The following is a 26,518-nucleotide window of genomic DNA, read 5'->3' as shown; positions in this document are numbered from 1 at the left end:
TCTTTCCTCTGGGCCCAAGAGCCAAGTAGAACTTTTCCATTTACGGTGACTTCATGTGTTGAACTGAAAGTCTATATGTGCTGTGTTGACTATGTGCCAGCAGTCTTCTCCGCGCACCTGATGGGAGAGGCTTTTGTATAATAAACGATTGAACTTTCTTCACTGCCAACTGACTGGTAATTTGGTAATTGATATCGGGGCTATTGGTAGGTATTGCTCCATATGTTATTTTTTATGGTACGTCACTGATGCCAGTCCGAATGGCATGTGCTTGTACAGAAAACACCCGGAAGGTGTATAAAAGCTGTTATCTTCCTCGATTTCTCTGAAAATAAAATTTGATGATATGCCTTTGAAAGATCCACGGTTGAAAACCATGATAATCCATTAAGGCATGACACCATTTCTGTAATTTTTGGCAGTGGAAATCTGTCAATATGAATATTATTATTCACATGGCGAAGGTCCACACACAAATGGATTTTACCATTACTCCGACGTGCCACCACAATCGGAGAAATCCAGTCTGAGGATTCAATAGGTTCAATTACATCTAACTTAACCAGTTTTTTTTTGTTCCTTTTACACCTCATCTCGTAATACGATGGATACCATTCTCATTTTATGGATTTTAGGAACAGCATCATTCTTAAGAATAATCTCATGTTCAAATCCTTTGAGAGTAACTAATGATTCTTTAAAGTCTCTTGGAAATTGTACTTGCATTTCCTTCCCAATTGATGCCACTTCATCAATAATCAAGACTTTTTCTACACTGTTAGGATCAAGTATAATATGCAGGTTCCCTTGATCCTTCCAACCAAGCACCGACGAGCCGTTCTTTGCCACGTAAAGCTTCCCCTGTGCACTCCTGCTTTTAAACTCAAATAATAACCATCTGTATCCAATTATATCGATACTTTCACCAGTAAAACTTTCTGGGTTAAATACTCACCTATTTTATCCTTAAACTTACTATTCCAAACATCTTGGTTTACTATAGTAAAAGGTGAGCCCGAATCTGCATAAATTCTGATGTTGACTCTGCCAATAAACATGTCGCACTCTGGTTTCCCTTTGGTATTTTTATCATCGATATTCAACACTAATCTCCTTTCCTGATGATTTAAAACTGGAGATTTATCATTCTCCTCATTTTTGTCATTCTCACTGCTGCTAGTGCTGTAACAATAGCATTTCCATTCAAAGTTGTTCTGTCTCCATTCTGAGTTGTTTGGCTTCCATTTTGGATCATACTTTTTATTTATATAATTATTTTTATAGCTAACTTTACAAACTACAGGTCTTTCTTTGTTGGGTTGCTGTATTTCCTTTGCGCACCTTCCTGACATTTCAGCTTTGGCCACTAGATTGACAACATTTATTAAAGGATTATCTCCGTTAATCCATAACCGATCTTTTTAATCGAGCTATTGTTGCTGTGCATTAACACCTGGTCTCCTATGAAATCATCGTGATTATCACCAAACTTACAATCAATGGTTAGCTTTTTAAGTTCTGCCACAAAATCATCAACAGATTCTCCTTTAAGTTGTTTGAGTTGAAAGAATGTTTGTCTTGTAACTCCAATGCATACCTTTGGAGTGAAATATTTATCTAAATCACTCATTGCAGCTAGATACACATTCGCATCACCACTGATGGTAGTTTTTGGCGTTCTGTTGTAGGTTTTCAATCCTTTTGGACCAAGAGACAATAACAAAATTCTTTTCTTTTGCTCTGCTGACATTTTTTTAGTTCTCATCAATTGCAGCAATATAATTATCAAAATATTCCTTCCACTCTGCCCATACCATTGCTGGTTCACTTCCTGAAACCCAAAAGCTGTGAGGTGAATTGATTGTAAAGTTTTGTTGAGCCATTTTGTTACTATTTCTTCCTGGTAGTAATATGTAGAATGTGCTTTTATAATGTTAGAATTACTAAATTAATGTTTCCTTATTCTTCCATTCATATTACTTAAACCAACTCTTAAACAACAATCTTTTATTTAAAAATCGGACTCCCACCTGTTTCCTGTGTTTGTTGGTAATAGTTTCCAAGGTTGTAACGAGCGATGCTCAATTTATCCTCTTGACGACAGAATTAACCTCAAAATTAACAAAAAAACATTAAAAATGGCCTCTTACGTCGGGTCACTTTGCGTGACCTTGCTGACAGTTTCCTCTTCTGTGCGATGACGTATTGGACTTATCGTGGTAAGACAATGCCAGCTTTCCTGCACACGATAACAATCGCGCTGCCTTTGAATGATGCCGGTGACCTAGCTGTGAGTAAAACGATGACCGCTTGATCTTTAAAGATGCGGGGATGTTAACGATGCATACAGTATAAGCGGACCGATTGTCCCACGCTAAACTGTATTGATTACCTTTGTTCAATACCACGTTTATCTTCCAGAGCCAAAATCATGGACAGAGTAAGAAGTTACAAATCTTTTCTTTAAGTTAATTATCCTCCTTTTTTCTCCATGTTAATTCCAAATAGCGGACAGAAGTCTATCGCTATGTTTGAAAAAGAAATTGTCAAAAGAACGAAATTTCACAGTAACTTATTATATAGTCTCACGATTCATGTTTTCTTCCGTTCTTTCTTCCTGTTTCCAATACTTGTGTTTATATTTCTCAAATTTTATTCTCGAGAAATCTTCTTTGGAAATGGTGGGTATTTATCCACCAACTCGTCGCCAGTAAATTGTTGTATAAATGATCCAGGAAACAGGAATAGTAATTTAGGAAATGTATTCCATGACACAGGTAACAGGTCCGTCATCATCAGCAACAGTAGAAGTACTGACTGAGGTAGAACCAGGTATAGAATGGAATACTTAACATTCTAATTCTGTCTACTTGAATATACACAAGATACAACACACAACAGTGGCGCTGGCTGTAGTGGCCTACCGAGAAGGGCCCCTGCACTTATTGTTTTCTTTTTTGATTTGTTTTACAAATTAAGTAATGTCCGCACTTGAGGAACCCCCATAAGATTTCTAAATGTACCCCTTGTTGGACATGAGCTCTAGGAGAGGCGCTCAGTTTGCACAGGTCTGCTGGGGATGCATTCTCCTTTTTTCGCTTTGGTTTTAGAAGAATCCTTCCAGACAAAGGAAACTCAAAGACCTGGACATACGAGTGTGAAAAGCACTCAAGTGTTCGGAAACGTCTCATTGTTTCATTACTCGGCTCCCTGTATGGACAAAAATCCCTCAGCTTTCACCACAGAACTGCCCCACTTGGTTTCCACAACTGGCCAGCATTGTAAAAGAAGCAGACAAGTGTACCAGGCACTAGGAACATGGGTTCGCTACTTCACAAAATGCTTCAATGGAGTATTTTATGGTATTGTCCAAAAGACGGCAGTGCCGCCTCCTGTTCCAAAAGTGGAAAGTTTAAGGTTTAAAGTTACACAAATTAGTAGTTTTCTTTCACATGAATGGTTTAAAAAAGAAGTTGATTGTCTCTTACCTGTCAACTTTGAGACCTCTGATGGAGCGAGTTACAGAAATATATTTAATTCTGGCTCGTGAAGTTGAACTTCCATAATTTGATTAATCATATTAATAAGTTGTTGCATGATTTGTATTACTAAACCAACCTAGAGTAAAATCGCAGACACCAATACACGGGGTTAACATTATGTGCTTCATTGTTGCATCTGTAAGTTTGTTTTAAAATTATTAATAATTTTGTTTTGTTTGTCCTATTGTCTTTGTCAACATTAATGCGGTTGGTTTATTAATGGCATGTGCTTATTCTATATGTGCTTTTGTCTATGTTGTCTCTTTTTATCTTTTTCAGACACATGGAGAATCCTGCTGGACTTTATCAAGAATGGTAGATTTAAAAGCGCTGCTTTTCTTTTCGCTTTCTGCTAGGCAACATTAGACTAATGGGTTATCATTAGCAATGGTGGGTGGGTAACAGAATGACTTTCATTACCTGAATTAATTATTGTTTTGTGTTTGTTTGAATACTAGCCCGTGAAAAAGGTTTAAGGCCTACTGCTTTAGGCGGGTGACCGAAAAACCTGTCGTGAAAGAGCTGAGCACAGTGAAAGACAAAGTGGAAAAGTTCTGGCATGTTGATGTGTTCTTTGAAAGAAAAATGTTACTGTGCAATGACAAGCAAAGGCGAGCTCTGATGGTCCTGTTCAAGGACGGTGACAGGATTTAAGATTTCTGCCAAGCTGAGGAAGCGGCAATAAACTGATATTAATTGTAGCACTTCTGAGGAAGGTGGATGATGGTGAAATTATGAAAAATGGAGCTTTAGATGTGCTCTGGACTTGGTCAAAAGTATATGACCTAATGTGGTCCGACATTTGTCATCCAATAGCGTTGCTGGAAATTTCTGAAATATTACATTTATTTTAGATTAGTGAGTTAGAAAGGTATAAAAACTTGGCCCCTTGAGTGGAACGGCGCTGTCTTATTCCTGAGGGCGAAGTGCTGGCCGATTTCTTGGGACACGTAAGATGAACTAATTTGAATGTCTTTTCTTTCAGGTCAGAGAGCTTAACTTAGGGAATTAGGATTCTTAAATAATTTGTTTGCTTTGTTTATGCATTTTGGGCAATTTTGAAATGCCAGACTAATGTGCCAATATCTAATAAATGCTAATGAAAGAAATTGATTCTAATAAAGATGCTTTTGCTTCAAAATAAATAAAGTTAATAATGTTTCCTTGATATGTTCTAACTTTAAATAAAAAGACTTAAAATGTCAAGCTGGTCTTGATTTATTTAGTCGTTACCATCAGTTGATTCATTGGCCAAAGTGGCTTAATTAAATGTTCTGTTCTTTAAACCATGGTTAAAAGCTATTTACTGCAGTTGTAAATATTGTGTATATAAAAGATTAGTTAGTTTGATTAATTAGGCCACATGATTCAGTTGCTCAATTTTCTGTCTCGGTTTCTATGGGCCTTGTGAGAGTTTATATATAATTGTGAGTATTAGGTAGTGAGTGGTGTAATTTGAGACAGAATTTCTATAGGGGCGCTGGATCAATTCCCTTGGTAGCAGAGTTCGGTTGCTATGGTAACTGACATGTTACATGCTAATTACATAGGATCCATGTCTAAAACATGTTGTTAAAGTTTGTTCCCTTGTTATATGTAGTCGAAAGGATTTTTCCTGCAGTGTGAAAATTCCTGGTTTAGCCGGCAAAGGAGTAGTGTGACAAGTGAAGTTACACAGTGCATTTGTTCTGTTTCAAAATGTGTGATTTAGAATATATCACAAGTGTTGCGGACATTCAACACAAGTTTAGGGACCTTACGTGTGTCTGGTTGAATGTATAGTGAGAATTGTCCATGAAAACGTGGTCCCTATACTTAATCGTGATTAAGTATAGAGACCTGGTGAGCCCGTTTTAAAACTTTCTGTGAAAAGAGTAGTAGATCTATCTGAGCATGAGTGAAGGGTAAGGAAGCGTCGTCTATTCTTACTAGCGATTCCGGATTTCTATGGTTGGTTAGAGTCCTACCAAGATTTCATGTATGTATAATTAGGTTTTCCCGTTTGACTGCGTGAATGAATTTTTGAAGAAAATAGCGTTGTCTATTTCCATATGAAAGATTTTCTGAACGACTGGTAAAACTATCCTTTCCTAGCAAAACAGACAAATGATTTGTTTTTATGTAGTTATTAACTGAAGTTCTTTGGAAAATATCGTTTTAAAATGGCGCTAACAAAAGTTTTTGTGAAGGAAGGGTGAGGTTACGGAGTAGCTCACACAGCGAAGCTGCAGCGGCAGTGTACGTCATTCGGTTCGCGCTGTGATTGGCTAACATACGTCACAGCATGCGCATTGGTTGGTTCACGTGACAGTGACGAGCGGATAGCTGATTGGTCTATTCTGAATACAGTATTTCTATTGGTTTAGCAAGGTGGTGACGTAGCCTAATCTGATTGGCTTGTTGGTGTCTTTCGCAAACAGATTGGCTAGAGTAGCGGAACATCAAGAAAACATTACGATCTTTTTGGAATAAGCAATTTCGCTTAAAAATATGAGTTGGTACAGTATAGAGGAAAAGAAGCTTACATGGTTTCAGAAAATAAAAAATGCATTTACTCCCGACAAGAAAATTGAAACACGTGGTGGAAAATTACTTCATAAGTATAAAACACCCGCAGCATATATGGAAGGTGAATATGGTTACCATACTGTAATTTGGTTCGAAAAATTGGATGCATTATACAAAAGAGGACGGCGTTTTAGCATGGCCGGAAGATGGGTCATTTAATATGAAAGTTCTGAGAAACCTGAGAGAAAAAATTATGGGTCTCATGCCAAAGCCTAGACCTAGACAATTTGAAGCTTTAGTTGAATGGGAGGTTGAGATGATGGAACTTGAACGAGAAAGTAAATGTTCTCCACCCAGAAATACAAAATGTATTGTAAATAGAGAAACACATGAGGATAAAGTGAGACGCTGGAGAAAAGCAGACATGTATGATGGTCTGTACCCAGTAAGAATAATGATTACTGAAGACCCAAGTCAAAAGAATATTCAAAAGAAAGGTAAACTTGATGAAGAATTAGATGATGCAGTTCTAGAAGACATTTATACTTCTAAACACAAACCGCCACCTTATCAAGCAGATTCACAATCTACCCCGAGAGTTTCTACAGGAACTTCTCCGAGTGCACCTCCTAGGGAAGCTGATGAAGGTTCGCCCAGATTTTTAAAATTACCTGAAAGGGTAGGGTTGATAAATAATTCCAGTACACCTAGAGAAAACAGATTTCCAGAACAAAGAAATGATTTCCCGAGAAATCCAGAAAGACTTGCTGATATGCCAGAAATTTCAAATTATAATAAAGCAAAGGAAGATTTAATTCAACAATTAACTACAGGCATGGAAGCAGTGACAGTACCAGTAACGATTGGTCCTGTTGTACCAGTTTTTGATCAGAGATAAAACAGACATTCAGCTTTGACAGTTCCATTAAATGCAGAAATTCAAAAAGTAGCTTAACATTTTTATTCAGAGCTATCAGAAATACACAGGGAAAAATCTATGATGACAAATTTAACTTTTAATCAAAGCTTGACAAGTTGTCAAACACCATCTGTTGCAGAATCTGATTCTGCTTCTTTAGAAAGAAGTTTGAATAAAATAGATTTAACGCAAAATGCATTGTCTTCAGAAGCCCCTGAATTTAAAAAGCTTGATGTTGCAAAATTAAAAGCAGATCTGGAAGAATTAATAATTGGCACAATTGGTACTGACAATTTAAGATTTTATCAGGATGATGAACTTCTTTTCATTTGCAAAAGCATTCAATGGAAAAAGAAAAACAGGTATGAACAACTGGAAGAAATGGCTGCTGAATTAGAAATTGATTTAAGCAAACAGAAACATTTGCAGAAACATTACAGAGTGGATTTTTCGGAGAAAGATATTGATAGTCTAAATACTTCAGGAAGAATAACCCATATTAGAGAATTGATAGCTTTTCTCAAAAGATTAGGTGAATTAGGTAAATGGAGAATGAAATGGTCAAAGAATAAAGAACAAGACAAAAGAGACAGGGGAGAAACAATTTCTGAATTTCCAATGAGAGAAATAGCTGGTGGAGGATAGTTGCATGTCCCTTGGTCAAGGCAGGACATCCTGCTATTTACTAACGATTTTCCTCGGCTGAGAGAAAAGCCTGTGGAATGGTATCGTCAGGTAGATAGATTCATTAAGGTGTCAAAAGTTCTGTGGATTGATCTGGATGGATTCTTTGACATTGTTGTCCCATCAGATCTTTGGACAGAATGCAACATTTCTGTGAGTTGGCCTAAAGAAGAGCCTGCTCGAGATACTATTACAGGTGCCCCTTCAAAAGATGTCATGGAAATCGATAATAAAGTAATTTATTGGCTGAAACAAAAGATCCCCCCGAAAGAAGTAGATTGGGTTAAAATAGACAGAACAAACCAGGAGCCTAAAAGAGTCAGTACATTCATTTTATGGAAGGTTACTGCTGGTTTTCAAACAATACAGTGGCTATGAGAAATTAAGTGAAAAGGACATGAGCCACTTCATTTACAGATTTGTTTATGGTCCGAGACCTGAAATAAGTGAGATGATTAAAAATGGAATTGCGGGTTGGCAATCACTTTCAGTTGATGACATCTTGAGAAAGGCAAAATATTGCAGTGATGAAATAGATGCAAGACAGAAGAAGCTTAAAGAAAAGGCAATGTGGGCACAAGTGAAGGTAGCTGAGCAACAACAGATAGCCTCAGAAAATAAAAATGTTCAGCAGAATCAAGGCAAATTTAGAAACAATTTTAATAATAAACCGAAATTTAATGTGAATATTGAAGAGTTAAAACAGAAGCTCCCATGTTTTAATTGCGGAGAAATTGGACACTGGAAGCGAGAGTGTAAAAATCCGCCCAGAAATTTTAAAAATTCATCATTGAATCCACAGATGCAGAATGAGATAAATCAGCAACAGCAGCTACAACAGCAGTTAAACAAATTAAGTCAGCAGCGACAGCGACAGGTAGTGAATCAGCAGAGCCAGATTCCACAAGCACCTTTTCCAAATTGTGTGAATGCTCAGAGATACACTCCAGAAACAGGTTTCTGCGGAGGAGATCAGGTAAACAGATTGCCAAAAACGAATGTGTCAAATGTTTCTCAACAATTTTGGTTGAAAGATAATGAAGCTAGTGATTCCTCTGAAGATTACTCATGACTGTGCCTGAGAGAGGAGGAAGAGTGTGTGCTTGGACCCACTCTTGAGGTAGATCAGGCTGGTCCATTTGTAAATGGTAAAGTGAATGATGTTGATGTCACTTTTCTTGTGGACACAGGTGCTACCCGTTCTACTGTTAGATCAGCAGAAATTGAAAATCTTCCTCTCTCTGGTGAGTCCATCCAAGTTGTAGGTGTAGCTAATCAGCAAATTAAAACAAGTCTAACAGAACCAGTAAAAGTTTAAATTGGGAATTTCAAAGATAAACACAGATTTCTAGTTTGTGACAGTAGTCCTGTGAATTTATTAGGACGTGATATACTCTGTAAAATGAATTATAGAATTTATTGTTCACCGTATGGTATTGAGCAGCAAACTTCACGGGTAGATGGTCTTTATAAATTAACAATGTTGATGGTTGAAGAGGAAAGTAAATTATTTCCTGCTTTTGACAAAAACAATTTGCCTGATGAGCTTAAAAAGCCAGTCAATCCAGAAATTTGGGACTTAACTGGAAATGATATGGGTCTCATGAAACATGTGGATCCATTAAAAATTACTGTAAAACAAGGAGTAGATTTTCCAAACGTTCCTCAGTATAAAATGAAAGCTGAAACAATTGAAGGAGTCATTCCTGTGATTAAAAAATTCATTAGTCAAGGTGTTTTAAAAGAGATTGAGAGCAGTCCATGTAATTCACCGATTATGGCTATTAAAAAGCCAAACGGAACATACAGAATTGTTCAGGACCTGAGAAAAATTAACCAGATTGTTGTTCCATGTTGTCCTGTTGTTCCAAACCCTGCAGTAATTCTTTATCAGATTCCGCATGATGCAGAATGGTATACGGTCATCGACCTATGTAATGCTTTCTTTACAGTCCCACTGCATCCAGAAAGCCAACAAATTTTTGCGTTCAGATTCCAGAACCGCATCCTAGCATGGTGTCGTATCCCACAGGGGTATGCTGAGAGTCCATCTATCTTTAACCAGTTGTTAAAGAAATCCTTGGAAGATTTAGTTTTGCCTGGAAATTCGACATTGGTCCAGTATATTGACGATCTTTTAGTGGCCGCAAAAACACGAGAAAATTGTGTAACTGACACCATTACTCTTTTGAATCGATTGGCAGACGAAGGACATAAAGGGTCACCTGCAAAATTACAGTTTTGCAAACAAGAAGTAAAATATCTTGGTCATAGAATTGCAAAGGGAATCAGACAAGTGACAATTGAAAGAATTAAAATGATTCGAGCAATACAACCCCCGACAACACAAAGACAGGTCAGAATATTTCTGGGAATGGTTGGTTACTGTCGTCAATGGATTAGTGGATTTTCGGTAATTGCAAAACCACTACAGAGACTGACAAAGGCTGACGTAAAAGACCCGATTAAACTGACAAAAACTGAGTTGGAAGCCTTTGAGCAGTTAAAAAGAAGGTTGTGCGAAGCTCCAGCATTTGAAATGCCAGATTATGAAAAGTAATTTGAGCTGTACTGCAGTGAAAGGGAAGGTTGTGCATTATCAGTTCTAATTCAAAGACATGGAAAACTGAGAAAACCAATTGCTTATTTCTCAGCTGTTTTGGACCCTCTTGCAAAAGCTTTGCAGTGGCTGCAACAAGTGTAAGCCTTGAGCAGAGTGAAGGAATCATTATGGGATTTCCTGTTAAAGTGTATGTACCTCATTCAGTTGAAATTCTTCTTACCAGAAGCAAGACTCAGCATTTGGCAAGTAACAGACTGACTAAATATGAGAAAACAATTCTGGGATCAGATAATGTTTCTATTGCAAGATGTGTGAATCTTAATCCTTCCACATTATTGCCTGATGGTGTTGTTACTAAAGTCAGAAATGAAATTGACATTGATCATGAGTGCTTGGATGTTGTAGATTATTGCACCAAGCCTAGGCAGGACATAAAAGATGTTCCTTTGCCAGAATCTGATTTGGTTTACTTTGTTGATGGTTCATGTCTGAGAACAGAGGAGGGCATTCTGAGAGCAGCATACTCAGTATGTACAGTATCAGATGGGGTTGAGGGTTCTCCTCTTGATGGAATTCGTTCAGCTCAAGTCGCAGAATTGATTGGTTTAGTTCGAGCCTGTGAAAGAGCAAAAGGGAAAAAGATTACACTAGTGACTGATAGTTAGTAATGATATGGCGTAGTCCATGACTATGGCCAGCTCTGGTCTCAAAGAGGTTACCTAACTTCTGCGGGAACACCAATCAGGAATGCAAAATTTAGCAAAAGATTGATTGATGGCATTCAGTTACCAGAAAAGATTGCTGTCGTGAAATGTGCAGCTCATTAAAAGGGAAACGATTACATCACTAAAGGCAATGCTTATGCTGATGAGATTGCAAAATAGATTGCAAAATGCTGTGCTAAAAACAATTATTCAATCAATCGGGAAAAAGTCAGGTTCTGAACTCTTTCATGCTAATATCAGTAGTTGAAACATGGCAGGGAGTTAAAGAACTACAAGATGAGGCAGATGACGAAGAGAAAAATACTTGGCTAAAAGCCGAGTGCAGACAGCGAGAGGAAGATGGAGTTTGGGTTTACAAAGATGACAGACCTGTAATGCCAAATTGTATGCTTGCTGACATGGCACGGATGTACCATGGTCCAGGGCATTTGGGAAGAGACTCCATGATCAGATTATTCAGAGAAACATGGTTTAGTATAAAATTCAGGATTATTGCAGAATCACTTTGCCAGAGATGTTTGATCTGCCAACAAATGAATCCCAACAGGAACACTGTTGTAAGCTTGGGAACCATAGGATGGGAGGGTGGTCCTTTTACCAGGTTACAGATGGATTTCATTGACATGCCACCACACAATAGGCTCAGATATGTGCTTGTGATTGTTTGTCTGTTTTCAAGATGGGTGGAAGCATTCCCAACTCGTCACAATGACTTAGTCACTGTGGCAAAATTATGTTTGAGGGAGATCATACCTAGATATGGTTTTCCAGTGACTATTGAAAGTGATCGCGGAACGCATTTTGAAAACAGATTGTTACAATTGATTTGTGAAGCGTTAGGCATTGAACAAAAACTACATTGTGCATACAGACCAGAAGCATCAGGTGTTGTAGAACAGATAAATGGAACTATCAAAAACAGAATTTCTAAAATGTGTCTTGCTACAGGAGTAAAGTAGATAGATGCTCTTCCACTAGTTCTGATGTCTTTAAGAAGTACTCCTGACAAAAAGACAGGCCTTAGTCCTCATGATATCCTGATGGGTAGAGTTATGAGGCAAGCATTTGTTCCAGTTGGCAAGCTTTTAAGTATTAATGATAGTGCAATTATTGAGTACTGTCAGAACCTTTCTGATGTAGTGAATTCTGTATTCCATCAGGTGGGAACAGATGTGATTACAAAAGAGAAAGAACAAGCTCATGATCTGTTACCAGGAGATTGGGTCAGAACAAAGGTTCATCGAAGGAGAAACTGTTTAGTACCCAGATGGCAGAAAGCAAGACAAGTGATACTAGTTACAACAAATGCTGTGAAGTGTAGAGGCCTGAAAAGGTAGGTGCATGCAAGTCACACCATTCGTGTACCACCTCCTGATGATTTTGATGAAGAGAGTGATACAACTGCAGATTCAGATTCAGAAGGAGATCCTGAAGATTCAGATTCTGATGATCAACAAGAAAGTCGACATTATCTGAAAGATTCAGATGCGAATCAGGCATTGAATGAAAAAGATCTGGAAATTGTGACTCTAGATCCAGAAAATGATGAAAATCTGCTAGAAAAGGAATCTCAAGCAGAGAAGGAAGATTCTGAAGCAGAAAAAGACTCTGAAGCAGAAAAATCTGAGCAAGAAGATAATCAAATCCAGGAGAGTATTGAAAAGCAGACTGGAAGCTCTGAAAGCAGGATCAAGAAATCTAAAACTGGGAAGTTGAAAGTAATTCCTGAAGAAGAGGAAGAATTACCAAGTACCAGCTACAAAGATGATGTTCCTAACAGAGTGAAGCTGCCGAGTAAAGAAGTTGTTACTAAACAAAGATTTGAAGTCTCAGAAACTGACTCCGATGAGAGTGATGAAGAATCTGAAATAAGAAATTTCAGAAAGAGAGCTTGGAAAGCTGAATGTAACAAATCTGTGCCAAAGAAGAAAATCTTGAGAAAAGGAGATATTTGGCCAAATGAAAATTTGAAGTTCAAATTAGTGAAAAATTCTAAAGAACAGGTCAATGAAATTTCAAGCCAAAAAGGTGGTTCTGAAAACAAAAACGAGAAAGGAAAGAAAATTGAAGTAATTAGTGGTAAAGCAAAAAGAATAATTAGACCTAACCAAAAGTATAAGTCCCCAGACTGGACCTATATTATAATTCCGCCAATAGTGGATGTTGGAAGTAGCAGTCAAGAAGATTTAGATCTGGAAGAAGCAAGTGACAATGATTAAAGTTGTTTTCTTTTAGATTAGGATTTATTTTTGGCATAAGGCTGAAGATATTGTGTTAGGTGACACAAGGTCCAAGAAATTGTGTTAGCTGGGAAGCACATTCTTGTGACGCAAGGTCGAAGAAAAGCTGTTAGAGGGTTACAAAATATATATATATATATATATTTAAAAGGGGGAGATATTAGTTTAGTTACCTACATTACTTATATTATTCACAAATTTAAAAATTTTTGTTTTTGTTTTTGATTTTTGATTCTTCGTTTGAAAATGCCTAGTTCTGAAACTTCAAGGTGTTCCATTCTAAGGAGATGCTGTAAAATGTCTTCAATATGTGTGGTGCTTTTAATCCTGGTCTGGTTAATCTTAGCTGTTGTTTACCCTTTTGGTATTGATAAAGAGAAATATAAGGTAAATATGACAAGTAGAGTAGAGACTAAACAGGTAAAACTTGCTGGCAAGACTAACAGAGTTATTGACCACAATCCAGAGATCCATCAAGATAGATCTGTTGGAGATTTTTCTAGCAATTCCTTCTCTAGACTGCTATCTGAGTATGTTAGAGTTATTAATGTAAAGGATTTTTATGTCTGTGTGAAGCTTCCTGCTTCTGTATCAGAGGGGGTTACTTATAATATGTTACCCCTCACTTATGGCATCACGTGCAGTGTGATTGCTAGCTTGTTCTATCAAACAGGATGCCAGGAGTACTTTTACTCAGATTATGATGAGGTTTTTGCAAACCTCAAAGTTGTAAATAGCTTAAACAAAGTCAGACCTGCAAAGCAGATGAGGGAATTCTTTTTGGTGACTAACAAGCTTAATTATGAACATGCCAATAGAAACAATTTAACTTGCAAAATGAGAGCAGAAGAAAAGACTTTTCTTAACATGGTTGAGGAGAGAAGAGCAATTTATAAAAGAAATGAAAATCGGAAACATGCAAAGTCCAAATTTTGGAAATTAGAAGACGAGAAGCTTAATGGTGTTAACACAAATGCTGCTATTCATATAGATGAGCCAGTTAGTTGAAAATTTTGCATTAGAAGAGATAATACTTTGTACGATAATCTTTTTGTGGGTGCAAGCCAATGTGAGGATACATACCTTATCACAGGGGGATGGGGATTTAAAGGTGGGAAAGATCCTATTTTTCCTGGAATTTACTTTGTTTGTGGAAATAAGGCGTACTTTAGCCTTCCAGATCATTGGTATGGGACATGTTATCTTGGATTAGTTTTTCCAAAGATTTTTCATGTTGATAGAAACGCAAAGGGTACCTTTGAATTTGGTGAACACCTGAACAGGTACAAGAGGGAAAGTTTTACAGAGATCATGGGAGATATTTTTGGCGCAATCATTCCTATGGTAGGAATAACCCTGAATGCAATCAAAATAAGAAAGGTTTCCACAATTGTAGATAGATTGTCAACTGACACTGCAAGTGGTTTCCAATTAGTCAACACAGAACTTGTTGCTACTGGGAGCATGGTTATGCAGAATCGTCTTGCATTAGACATTTTGCTTGCAAAAGAGGGAGGAGTCTGTGGAGTTTTACATGTCCAGCATTGTTGCACATACATTCCTGACAAGAGTCAGAATATTGAGACACTTATTAAGAATATCACAGAATTTCATTCAGAGATAGAACCCCTGGAAGATGAAAATTTCACTGAGCGTTTAGGCAAAAGGTTTGAGGCAATTAAAGATTGGTTTTTAGAAATTGGTGGTTCAATCATTGGCAAAGTAGTCTGTCCAGTAATCGTTATCAATATGGTGTTTCTTATGTTAAAAATTAGTTGCATGATTCACAAGAGGAAGAAGCATGTGAGGGAAAAGAGGAGGATTTATAAACTTAGAAAGGAACAGGAGAGGGAGATTGAGTTAGAGGAGATGCGTAGGGCTCAATTTGAAAATACCAGAGAATTTGCTGAGACAGGAGTTTAGGGAAACTAATACTGAGAGATTTTATAATGTGACTTAACTAAATTTGGTTTAAATAGTATTACATTTTGGGTATTGTTTGGTGATTTTTAAATCACCAGATGAGGGAGTTGATGGAGCGAGTTACAGAAATATATTTAATTCTGGCTCGTGAAGTTGCATAATTTGATTAATCATATTAATAAGTTGTTGCATGATTTGTATTACTAAACCAACCTAGAGTAAAATCGCAGACACCAATACACGGGGTTAACATTATGTGCTTTAATGTTGCATCTGTAAGTTTGTTTTAAAATTATTAATAATTTAGATTTGTTTGTCCTATTTTCTTTGTCAACATTAATGCGGTTGATTTATTAATGGCATGTGCTTATTCTATATGTGCTTTCGTCTATGTGGTCTCTTTTTATCTTTTTCAGACACATGGAGAATCCTGCTGGACTTTATCAAGAATGGTAGATTTAAAAGCGCTGCTTTTCTTTTCGCTTTCTGCTAGGCAACATTAGACTAATGGGTTATCATTAGCAATGGTGGGTGGGCAACAGAGTGACTTTCATTACCTGAATTAATTATTGTTTTGTGTTTATTTAAATACTAGCCCGTGAAAAAGGCTTAAGGCCTACTGCTTTAGGAGGGTGACCGAAAAGCCTGTCGTGAAAGAGCTGAGCACAGTGAAAGACAAAGTGGAAAACTTCTGCCATGTTGAAGTGTTCTTTGAAAGAAAAATGTTACTGTGCACTGACAAGCAAAGGCAAGCTCTGATGGTCCTGTTCAAGGACGGTGACAGGATTTAAGATTTCTGCCAAGCTGAGGAAGCGGCAATGAACTGATATTAATTGTAGCACTTCTGAGGAAGCTGGATGATGGTGAAACTATGAACAATGGAGCTTTAGATGTGCTCCGGACTTGGTCAAAAGTATATGACCTAATGTGGTCCGGCATTTGTCATCCAATAGCGTTGCTGGAAATTTCTGAAATATTACATTTATTTTAGATTAGTGAGTTAGAAAGGTATAAAAACTTGGCCCCTAGAGTGGAACGGCGCTGTCTTGTTCCTGAGGGCGAAGTGCTGTCCGATTTCTTGGGACACGTAAGATGAACTAATTTGAATGTCTTTTCTTTCAGGTCAGAGAGCTTACTTTAGGGAATTAGGATTCTTAACTAATTTGTTTGCTTTGTTTATGCATTTTGGGCAATTTTGAAATGCCAGACTAATGTGCCAATATCTAATTAAATGCTAATTAAAGAAATTGATTCTAATAAAGATGCTTTTGCTTCGAAATAAATAAAGTTAATAACGTTTCCTTGATTTGTTCTAACTTTAAATAAAAAGACTTAAAATGTCAAGCTGGTCTTGATTTATTTAGTCGTTACCATCAGTTGATTCATTGGCCAAAGTGGCTTAATTAAATGTTCTGTTCTTTAAACCATGGTTAAAAGCTATTTACTGCAGTTGTAAATATTGTGTATATAAAAGATTAGTTAGTTTGATTAATTAGGCCACATGATTCTGTTGCTCAATTTTCTGTCTCGGTTTCTATGGGCCTTGTGAGAGTTTATATATAATGGTGAGTATTAGGTAGTGAGTGGTGTAGTTTGAGACAGAATTTCTATAGGAGCGCTGGATCACCTCTGAGCAAGGTCGTTATGCATTCAAAATGTATAAAACAGTTCAGTTAGAAACTAAAACAAAACAAATAACAGGATTTGTCTTAGAATGATAAGGCATATATAACCAAACGATGAAAGGAGTTAAAAGAAAACCAATATATGTTCACCGGGTCTTCGTAGCTGGTATTAGAAAAGACTATGCACTGCAGAAAAGGATACAGTGTATGCAAGCCTCGAATAGTATCAACGATGTGGCATATTCGTACCCGCTGCATGCATTGATATAGACTTGTACAGTTTTAAAAATTTTAATATGTATTCTCAGTTTTTTAAATGTACTTGTATGATAGGTAAACCTTGTTATTGTCTGTTTTGTCTGCTGGGATGGGATTGTAAAGTTTTTTATAAATATTGTTGACTGAACTGTAATAACCAATTGTACTATTGTGTTGTTACCTTTTACGATCTAATTGATCGAAATAAAGGAATTATGAATGAAAGTATCAACATGCCACAAAAATGAAAGCGGCACTCCCAGCCAGCCCATGCTGATGGCGGTAGAGTGGAGGAAATATTTCAAACATGAGAATGTATGGGAACAGACTGACTCACCGTGACCTGAGCCTTGGCCTGCAGCTTCAGTGGTAGGTGCCGGGCCGAGTGCGGGCGGCAGAACACCGGGCAATAATTAAATTAGATTACGGCCGCACCAGTCCGTCCTGGGCTGCACGGTCCCTCTTAGCCTGCCTCACCTCACACACACTTTTAATGCGCAAAGTGGCATGTGCTTGAGAATGACCAGTTTCGCCATAGGACGAAGCCTGCGCATATGCGGCTGCTCACCATTCCAGTCCTGCACCATTCAATGTATGAGGAGGCTGCCGCGTGTGTAACTACTGCAAGCGTAAGTAATGTAAGTTACGTAACTTACTCCGATTATCCGACATGGATCGTGCCTGTTGTGTGGAGTGCTAAGTGTGGTTGCTGGCTCTGTGGCTGCGGAGGGGGCACCTGGAGCCTGGGGGCCCCCCTGTACCGCTGGGGCTGCGGGAGCCTGTGTTACGCCTCTGCTACCTTCATAAACCACCCTCTCCGCCATCATACATCAGTCCATATCTCGTTCCCACGCCCCCAGTTCTGGGACCTGCCCAGCCCCCCAAGACTTATTGTATTCTTCTTTGCCACAACTAAGTCTAATGCCAACTGTCTCTTGCGCCCTGCTGATTTCTGCTTCTACCCAGATACCCAGGGGTAGATTTACAAGAAAGTGCTGCAGCGCTGCAACACAAGCCATTTGGCTGCATCACGCTGCGGGACTTCCAAAGCACAGGGATGCCACATATTAACAACAATATGTTGCATCTCTGTGCTCTCCCCTGTGCTGGCGCACAAACTGCAGCCATGCCCCGGCGCAGGCACCCTTGCATCATGGTGCAAGGATTCCTGCGTCTTGGAGAGATTGTTTTTGTGCAGGAAGGGATACCTTCCTGCACAAAAACAATCACAACAGGCAGTTTCCGCTCTCAATGCGTACCGTAGAATGCAGAACGCATTGAAAGAGGAACAAGCCAGGAGAAATGAAAACATTTCTCCTCGTTGCACCTCGCTAAGCCACCTCTATGGTGGCGTAGCATTCAGACGCATCTCCAGATTTACGTTTGCTTGTAAATATGTAGATGTGTCTTATTCCATAGGTGTTGCGTGGGAACACCCGCAGCAACACTGATGGAACGCCCCTTCAATGCTAAGTGCTGCGTGTGAAGGGGCCGTATTTAGAAGGACAGGAAAAGTCACGCAGGGTGGCTTTTCCTCTCTTTGTAAATATGGAGGAATCTGGGCGGCGGCTCTACAGAATATGGCTGGCTTATTGGGAGGTGAACAGTGCTGCGAAGCAGAGGAGTGGAGTAAATTTGGATCATTAGCAATATATGGTCTAACTTTGGGAATGGAAGTGAAGGATGTTCTCCTGAAATTTACAGAGGCTAGTTATTATAAGAGGACAAAGTTTAAGATAATAATAGCAGCATTCGAAATTTGGAAAAGTTTTGCTAAAAATATTGGCTTAGGAAAATTTAATTCTTATACAAGACTGTTACATAATCCAACCCTCCCACAAGATATCTTCTCGGGACCTATAATGGCAGAGTGGGAAAACAGGGGAATCAGAACCATTGGAGATATTAGGGGGGAACAGTGTGTTCTCCAATTTAAAGATCTACAAGACAGATATAACCTAGAAACTAGGCAATTTTTAAAATTCCTCCAGATTAGGAGTTTCCTCCAGGGAAAAAAAGGTGGCGCTCTGGGATTTAGGCGTAATGCTATCATGGAAATTATTCAAAGGGGGCAGGATTGCACAATCAAAAGATTGTATGCTGAATTGATTAAAGTAAAACAAGATGATCAGCAAAAGTGGAGCGAAAAATGGAAGGATAATCTTAAAATCAGCTCTGAAAGTTTTTGTATCTCCCTAGAAATGGGGAACTCATTACTATGTGCAGCACCATTACAGGCTCAACACTACAAAACACTTTATCACCTGTATTATACACCGGCTAAAATAGCACAATGGGGAGGTTTAGTGGGTATTACATGCTATAGGTGTGGAAGTTCGGATGCTGATCTGGAACATGTATTTGCTTTATGCCCCCGCTTAGATTTTTTTTAAAAAGAAATCGAATGCTTTATAAGTAAAATTTTAGAAAGCGAAATTGTCCTAACCCCAGGAACTATTCTATTAGGGGTTAATGTTGAGGATGTACGTCCTTTTCGTGGGAGAGAATTTTTGTTTGTTGCTATGTCTATCATGAGATTATGTATAGCCTCTGCATGGATCTACTGATCTGGTTGGTCTGATGGTTTAATGATGGGGTTCGATAGCGCGGGGACACACTGTTCAGTGTAACCAGCCGCTCAATAAATGGCTTTATTATTATTATTATTATTATTATGGATAGATCCTATACCACCTACCTTCCACAAATGGCTGGCTAAGTTACTAATAACGCTTAAAATGGAGAAAGAGATATATGCAAGGAAGGGAAAAAGGGGAAGGAAGTTAGGTAATATAATATGGGATCCTTTAACACGATGGAAGGAGGATTAATAGTGTGAAATGTTGGTTTGCCTAAAGATAAGAAATATTAACTCGGTGCAATTATAATATCGACGTTGTACAATATGAAAGTATACTTCGCCTCAATTTATGCTATTTTTGTGTTCTAACTTGTGCTCTAATTTGTTTCTGGTAATCCTCGCCTGCTGATGATTTAGTGATTGTCTTTTATTTTGATCTATGAACTATTGGTATATACTTCTCCTTCAATCTTTTGTTTGTATTAATGATGCCGTGCCTTGTATATAAATGTAAAATACTTTAATAAAAAAAATTAAAAAAAAAAAAAAGTAAATATGGAGGAATCCCTGTCCTCCAGTACATCATGAAAAGTGACCTACTGGTGGCACAGGAGGCTTGTAAATCTGCCCTCCAGAATGCACTGCTTAGCGGAGACTTCTATACCTTACCCCCATCTCCCTTAAGTAGCGAATCACCGTTTGCCCACAAACCCTCCAATTCAGTCCAGAACTGAAGAAAATAGCCTGAAACTCACATGTAGAAGAGAGAGAGTGTGTGTCTGCAATCTAAAGAAGGCGAAACCTAAATCCCACCCAAAACCGTATGCCGCGAGTCTCGCAAAATTAACCAGCTGCCACTGACCAATGAAAACAAAAGATATAAGAGTGGAAACAGGGAGCGGATTGTACGTAATTGAGAGGGCTCTAAACCCATTTCTAGATGGCTTTTAAAGAACAATACTCACAAGTGACAACACATGTAAACGGAACACTGTCTCAGGTGAGACTTAGACAGAGCAATCTCAATTGAGACCTAAACAGAGCACTGTCTAAGGTGAGACCTAAACAGAGAACTTCAGAAACAGTGGCCCAGACCCCACACCACCTACTGGAGCCAAAGAGAGGGAGGCAATAAACTTCAGTGCATTACTGCTTTGGTTTATGAGGTCCATTTGATAAGGTGCACCATGTATAATGTTACTTCTTTCTACTGATTGCTTACTAAATCAGTATGCCTTTTCCACTATACTCTTAAAACCTGCATGACAAAATGCCCTTGACTTCCTTCGGCTTGACTCCTCTCCTTGCTGTATTTCTCTCTGCCACTACGAGGTCTAATGTAATCCATGTCTGTTGCGCCCTGCCGAGGTCTGCTTCTCCGCAGATACTCAGAATGCACCGCTTAGAGGATACTTCTATACCTTACCCCCATCTCCCTTAAGTACCGAATCACCACTGACCAGACTTCCCGTATTACCAGGAAGTCCCACAGGAAGTGGAAGAAGGTACTGGTTTGCCCACAAACCATCCGATTCAGTCTAGAACTAAAGAAAATAGCCTGAAACTCACATATAGAAAAGAGAGAGTGTGTGTGCAATCTAAAGAAGGCAAAACCTAAATCCCCCCTAAAACCATATGCCGCGAGTCTCGCAAAATTAACCAGCTGCCACTGACCAATAAAAACAAAAGATATCAGAGTAGAAACAGGGAGTGAATTAAGAGGGCTCTAAGCCTCTTTCTAGTTTTTTTAAAGAACAATACTCACAAGTGACAACACATGTGCTGTCTCAGGTGAGACCTAAACAGAGCACTCTCAGGTGAGACCTAAACCAAGCACTATCTCAGGTGAGACCTAAACGGAGCAGTCTGAGGTAAAACCTAAACAGAGCACTGTCTCAGGCGAGACCTAAACACAGCGCTGTCTCAGGTGAGACTTAAACAGAGTACTCTCAGGTGAGACCTAAACCAAGCACTATCTCAGGTGAGACCTAAAGAGAGCGCTCTCATGTAAGACCTAAACAGAGCACTATCTCAGGCGAGACCTAAACAGCGCACTGTCTCATGTGAGACCTAAACAGAACACTATCTCAGGCGAGACCTAAACAGCGCACTGTCTCATGTGAGACCTAAACAGAGCACTGTCTCAGGTGGGACATAAGCTGAGCACTGTCACAGGCGAGACTTAAACAGAGCACTGTCTAAGATGACACCTAAACAGAGCACTGTCTCAGGTGAGACCTAAATAGAGCACTCTCAAGTGAGGCCTAAACCAAGCACTATCTCAGGTGAGACCTAAACGGAGCAGTCTGAGGTAAAACCTAAACAGAGCACTGTCTCAGGCGAGACCTAACACAGCGCTGTCTCCGGTGAGACTTAAACAGAGAACTCTCAGGTGAGACCTAAAGAGAGCGCTCTCATGTAAGACCTAAACAGAGCACTATCTCAGGCGAGACCTAACCAGCGCACTGTCTCATGTGAGACCTAAACAGAGCACTATCTCAGGCGAGACCTAAACAGCGCACTGTCTCATGTGAGACCTAAACAGAGCACTGTCTCAGGTGGGACATAAGCTGAGCACTGTCACAGGCGAGACTTAAACAGAGCACTGTCTAAGATGACACCTAAACAGAGCACTGTCTCAGGTGAGACCTAAATAGAGCACTCTCAAGTGAGGTCTAAACAAAGCACTGTCTTAGGTTAGACCTAAGCAGAGCATTGTCTCAGGTGAGACTTAAACACAGCACGCTCAGATGAGACCTAAACAGAGCACTGTCTAAGGAGAGACCTAAATAGAGCACACTCTGGTAATAACTAAACAGAGCACTGTCTCAGGTGAGACCTAAATAGAGCACTCTCAGGTGAGACCTAAACCGAGCACTGTCTCAGGCGAGACATATACAGAGCAGTGTCTCAGGTGAGACTTAAACAGAGCACTGCCTAAGAAGAGACATAACCAGAGTACTGTGTCAGGTGAGACCTAAACAGAGCACTGTCTAAGGAGACACATAATCATAAACAGAGTACTGTCTCGGGTGGGACCTAAACCGAGCACTGTCTCAGGCGAGACATATACAGAGCAGTGTCTCAGGTGAGACTTAAACAGAGCACTGTCTAAGGATAGACATAAACAGAGTACTGTGGCATGTGAGTCCTAAACCAAGCACTGTCTCAAGCGAGACATAAAAAGAGCACTCTCAGGTGAGACCTAAACAGAGCACTGTCTCAGGTGAAACCTAAACGGAGCACTCTCAGGTGAGACATAAACAGAGTACTGTCTCAGGTGAGACTTAAACAGAGCACTCTCAAGTGAGACCTAAACAGAGCACTGTCTCAGGCGAGACATAAACAGAGAACTGTCTCAGGTGAGACTTAAACAGAGCACTGTCTAAGGAGAGACATAAACGGAGTACTGTGTCAGGTGAGACCTAAACATAGCACTGTCTCAGGTGAGACGTAAACAGAGCACTGTCAGGTGAGACATAAACAGAGCGCTGTCTCAGGTGGGACCTAAACAGAGCGCTGGCTCAGGTGAGACCTAAACAGAGCACTCTCAGGTGAGACATAAACCGAGCACTGTCCGGTGAGACATTAACAGATCACTGTCTCAGGTGAGACCTAAATAGAGCGCTCTCAGGTGAGACCTAGTCACAGCACTGTCTCAGGTGAGACATAAACAGAGCACTGTCTCAGGTGAGACCTAAATAGAGCACTCTCAGGTGAGACATGAACAGAGCACTCTCAGGTGAGACCTAAACAGAGCACTCTCAGGTGAGACCTAAACAGAGCACTCTCAGGTGAGACCTAAACAGAGCACTGTCACAGGTGAGACTTAAACAGAGCACTGTCAGGTGAGACATAAACAGAGCACTGTCTCAGGTGAGACCTAAATAGAGCACTCTCAGGTGAGACCTAGATAGAGCACTCTCAGGTGAGACCTAAACAGAGCACTCTCAGGTGAGACCTAAACAGAGCACTCTCTCAGGTGAGACTTAAACAGAGCACTGTCAGGTGAGACATAAACAGAGCACTGTCTCAGGTGAGACCTAAACAGAGAATTGTCTCAGGTGAGACCTGATGGAGCGTGTTTCAGAAATAAATTTATTCTGGCTCGTGATATTAATCTCCTATAACTTGACTAATTATATTAATGAGTTTTTGCATAGTTTGTATTACTAAATCAACCTAGGGTTAAATCGCAATACACTATTACACACGGGACTAACGATATGTGCTTTATGTTGCATTTGCGAGTGCATTTTATAATAAATAACTAATGATGTTTTGTTTGTCCTATTGTCTTTGTCAACATTAATGCGGCTGATTAATTAATGGCATGTGCTTATTTTATAAGTGCTTTTGTCTATGTTGTGTCTGTTTATCTTTGTCAGATATAAGAAGAATCCTGCTGGACTTTTGAAGAATGGTAGATTTTTTAAAAGACGTTTTTTCTGTGTGCTTTTGCTTTTGCTAGGTGACTTATACTAATGGGTTAACATTAGCATTGGAGGGTGGTTAACAGAATGACATTTATTACCTGAATTAATTATTGTTTTGTGTTTGTTTGCATACTAGCCCGAGAAAAAGGCTTGAGGCCTAGGTTTGTTGGAAAATGCTGGTTAGCCTGACAGAGATGAGCCAAGCACAGCCATGATGGAAAGCTTTTTCATGGAGACATTTCTTTGAATAAATGGATGGCAAAACAAGAACAAATGTGCGAGACGTGCTCTGAAAGTTATTATTTCCAAGGCTATGGAAGTGACAAGTGGCAGATTAACCGAGCTATGGAGGAAACTGTGAACTGTTTTCAGTAAAATGTATCAAACCTCGGAAGCTGGTGTCGCCTCTTGTGAAAGGACAATGGCATGACGTTTTGGCGTTTTCGAAATAGTGGCCTCATGATAGACTGACGACTAGCAACCAATCAGGTTGCTGAAAGACATTAAATGTTAACATTTTAGTTAGATTAGTGAGTTAGAAAGGTATAAAGTCTTTGCCCCTTGAGAGGAGCGGGGCTGACTGTTTCTGAGGGCGAAGTGCTGTCCGACTTCTTGTGACACATAAGACTTAACTTTAAATGTCTTTTCCTTTACAGGTCAGAAAGCTTAGCATAGTGAATTAGGCTTGAGTTAATTTAAAGATCATGATTTTGGTCATTCTTGAAATGCCAGTTCTTTGTGCCTTTGATGCTGAAATAAAGATTTCAATTTAATATAAATGTTTGCAATTAATAAAAGAGCTAATAAAAGTGATTTTAAATATTATGCTTTAAAATTTAAATAAAAAACTTAAAACGTCAAGCTGGTCTTGATTATTTTAGTCGTTACCATTAGCTGATTCGTTGGCCAAAAGTGGCCTAATTCAATGTTTGCGTTAAATGGTTAAATGTGTTATGCTGCAGTTGTATATAGTGTACATATGATATAAACAGTTCCAACAATTAGTCCACATGATTCAGATGCCCAATTTCTGTCTCAGTTGCATGGGCCTTGTGTGAATTATATGATGGTAAGTATCAGGTAGGGTGTAGTGTAGGTTGAGACAGAATTTCTATACGGGCGCTGGATCAATTCCTTTGGTAGCAGAGTGCGGTTGCTATGGTAACTGACATGTTACATGTTAATTACATAGGATCCACGTCTAAAACATGTTGTTAAGTTCGTTGCCTTGTTATATGTAGTCGAAAGGATTTTTCCAGCAGTGTGAAAATTCCTGGTTTAGCCGGCGAAAGAGTAGTGTGACAAGCAAAGTTACACAGTGCATTTGTTCTGTTTCAAAAATTGTGATTTAGAATATTTCACAAGTGTTGCGGATGTTCAACACAAGTTTAGGGACCTTAGGTGTGTCTGGTTAAATGCGTAGTGAGGATTGTCTATAAAATTGTAGCATTAAGTATAGGGACCTGTTGAGCCTGTTTTAAAACTTTCTGTGAAAAGAGTAGTAGATCTATCTGAGCTTGAGTGAAGGGTAAGGAAGCGTTGTCTATTCTTACTAGCGATTCCGGATTTCTAGGGTTGGTTAGAGTCCTGCCAAGATTTCATGTACGTATTAATTAGGTTTCCGTTTGAATGAGTGAATGATTCAGTGAAAAATAGCGTTGTCTATTCTGTGAAAGATTTTCTGAATGACTGTTAAAACTATCCTTTCTTAGCGAAGCAGACAAATGATTTGTATTTCTGTAGTTACTAATTGAAGTTCATTGAAAAATATCGTTTTAAAATGGCCCTGTGAAAAGTTTTTGTGAAGGAGGGGTGAGTTTATGGAGTGACATTGAGACGCGCAATTTCGCTGAAGCGGCAGTGTACGTCATTCGGTTCGCGCTGTGATTGGCTAACATACGTCACAGCAAGTGCACTGGTTGGTTCACGTGACAGTGACGAGCTGATAGCTGATTAGTTTATTCTGAAAATAGTATTTCTATTGGTTTAGTAAGGTGGTGACTTAGCTAAACCTGATTGGCTTGTTGGTGTCTTTCGCGCACGGATTGGCTAGAGTAGCGGAACATCAAGAAAACAATACCAAATTTTCCGAAATGAGAAATTTTTAAACATGAGTTGGTACAGTGTAGAGGAAAAGAAGCTTACATGGTTTCAGAAAATAAAAAACGCATTTACTCCTGACAAGAAAATTGCAACGCGTGGTGGAAAATTACTTCATAAGTATAAAACACCTGCAGCGTATATGGAAGGTGAATATGGTTACCATACTGTAATTTGGTTTGAAAATTGGATGCATTACACAAAAGATGACAGCGTTTTAGCATGGCTGGAAGATGGTTCATTTAATATGAAAGTTTTGAGAAACCTGGGAGACAAAATGATGGTTCTTTTGCCAAAGCCTAGACCTACACAATTTGAAGCTTTAGTTGAATGGGAGGTTGAGATGATGGAACTCGAACGAGAAAGTACATTTTTATCACCTAGAAACCCAACATATATTGCAAATAGAGAAAC

General features: G+C 39.0%; 1 protein-coding gene across 1 annotated transcript in view; it reads right to left on the bottom strand.

Annotated features, from left to right (window-relative positions):
• Nucleotides 1-26,518, bottom strand: part of LOC147724983 (E3 ubiquitin-protein ligase TRIM39-like) — a 331,308-nt gene that overhangs the window by 289,164 nt on the left and 15,626 nt on the right. The gene's annotated exons all lie outside the window — the stretch shown is intronic.

This window comes from Lissotriton vulgaris, chromosome 4_1 (assembly GCF_964263255.1).
Source record: "Lissotriton vulgaris chromosome 4_1, aLisVul1.2, whole genome shotgun sequence".
NCBI lineage: Eukaryota > Metazoa > Chordata > Amphibia > Caudata > Salamandridae > Lissotriton > Lissotriton vulgaris.
The sequence above is the reverse complement of the archived record's forward strand: the minus strand, read 5'-3'. Positions and strand labels throughout refer to the sequence as shown.